Here is a 2222-nt window from a genome sequence, read left to right as displayed (position 1 = left end):
AGCAGTTGCACACTTCTTTCAAGTGTTATGCAGCCACACACTTTACTTTTTCGCTGTAATGAGCACTATAACAGGAAGCTGCTACCAGAAAAATCGCTTTCTTCTTTTAAGTATAGTTACTTGTGGAGTTGCAATTTTTCATTGGAATAAGATTATTTCTTCGAATAAGAAAATTGGTCAAGTGCAAAGATTATTTACAAGTATATTTCCTTTACTTGAATAACATTTTTGAATACGCCTTATTGAAAAGTTGTACTTGTGCAAACCCGAGTGCATATATACATGAACCAAGAATGGATTTTTCTGGGTGTGATGCACCAAATAGCAACGTTTTTGAGCCTAGCAGGCGAGATACAAATCTGAAAACTGTATACTTTTGCCCTTGGGTCGAAAACCACACCGCCATAGTCTTGGCTCCTTTGCATTGCACCTTGTTAGTAGGACGCGCAGCATCGGCGTGATGTTTCGTGTTCCGTGGTCTTTTGTCTCAGAGAGAGGGCGAGAGAGAGAGGCGCAAGACCGAGGACTCTCGCGCAACCAGCACGGCGCGGCGCTCTTCACGTCGCGGGCGCCCTGGCGACTCCCCGGCACAGTAGTCAGCAGCTCCGCTGCAGGGACACAATGCCGCTTGCGAGGGGCACGGGAGGAGCGCCCCTGCCTTCAGTTTGGGGGGGGGGGGGCAACAAAAGACCGCTGATGAACGTAGAACTTTGGGACCGGGACAAACGCAGCGGTACAACGGGGCACAACGCTACAGAGCCCCACGGCGTAAAGGGCACCACCGCGGACCAGTGGCCGACATCGCCAAATGTTGTTCGATGATTATCGCCGACACTCTAAATGGAAAAATAAAGACAGTTTTGTATTCAGCGAAGATGCGTTCTTAATCATATCTAATAGATGCAACTTTGCATCTGGAAAGTTACAATTTGTAATCTACAGATAACTTTTATTGAGTTTTAGTTTATAGACAAATTTGTATTTATTTGAGATGTGCTTAAGAACGCATTCATCCTTCCAAAAATTGTCCTTTCCCATTTAGAGAAGATGTGGCTGGGAACCATTGCTATGCGTTACATTCGCAAACGTTCTCTTCGCCAATGTCTTTCTACAAAACGATATCTAAAGGAAATAATATTAGAAATTGTGACAAGCTTACTACGCTGGGATTGTTGATTGGAAAGCTCACATAATGGGTGCTGAAAAGGCGTCGCCATTTACGGGCCAAAGGAAGAGGTGACCATTACAGAACGCGACAGAACGTTCCAACAAAAATATCATCGCTGGATATAATACTGTATACATGGAAAGCGATAAAAGGGCGAGGGAAGGCAAGAAGTATAAGGGAGGCACCTTGTTTGCCTCTTACTCTTATTTTTCTCTTTCTCTCTTCCTATGTACTCTCACTTCCACATATCTTCTTCGCCGGGCGGGGGTGAATGTGAGCGCGAAAATGGCAGGCAGAAATCCGAAATCCGCATCCTCAGCCACCCCGCCGCAGCATTTCAAAACGACTCGTGCATAGACACCACCTCCTATGGCTCGCTCCCTCTGCGGGGCCGAGCCAGCCCCCAACATCACCGGTGCGAATGCATATCCAGCGCCCCCACCCACTCGCATCCGCCGCTTTCGCAGATTATACACCGCACACTGTGATATAAAATGCATCTCGCTGAGCCGCGCTGTGCGCCCGCTGGTCTAGAGAATACATCCGACTGTAGTACAGTACCTCTCTATAATTCTATAAACAACTGATGAGGAGAGGATGCACCTGCCAGGCTCTCTCTGGTCGTCACGAGAGTCGCAGAGCTTTTGCGATCTCTCTTCCACCAAAGCGAGAATACCCACTTTACGAGTGAAAAAGCGCATGCCTACCTGAAAGGACTTAATTTTCCATAGAAAGGTGAGTTTTTGTGCGCATCTCAAACGGACGCAAATTCAAATCTAGCACAAGTTAGCATTCAATACTATACAATATTTTTTTCGTCCATCAGTAGGATGTTGATTTGTCCCTCACCAGATTCAAATTTGCATCCGGTTATTGAAATGTGTACAAAAATGCATCATCCTATGGACAGTTAAAGTCTTTTTCAGATTTTGTGTGTAGTTTTCAAGTTTGACGGGAAATATTCCTTGAAGCGTGTCGTAAAAGAAAAAAACTCACAATTGCAAAATTACAAGCACATTGTTTGTATCGACTTGAAGATGACCGACGAGCAAGT

Source organism: Frankliniella occidentalis, unplaced genomic scaffold (genome assembly GCF_000697945.3).
Source record: "Frankliniella occidentalis isolate FOCC.00 unplaced genomic scaffold, Focc_3.1 Scaffold196, whole genome shotgun sequence".
Classification (NCBI taxonomy): Eukaryota; Metazoa; Arthropoda; class Insecta; order Thysanoptera; family Thripidae; genus Frankliniella; species Frankliniella occidentalis.
The sequence above is the reverse complement of the archived record's forward strand: the minus strand, read 5'-3'. Positions refer to the sequence as shown.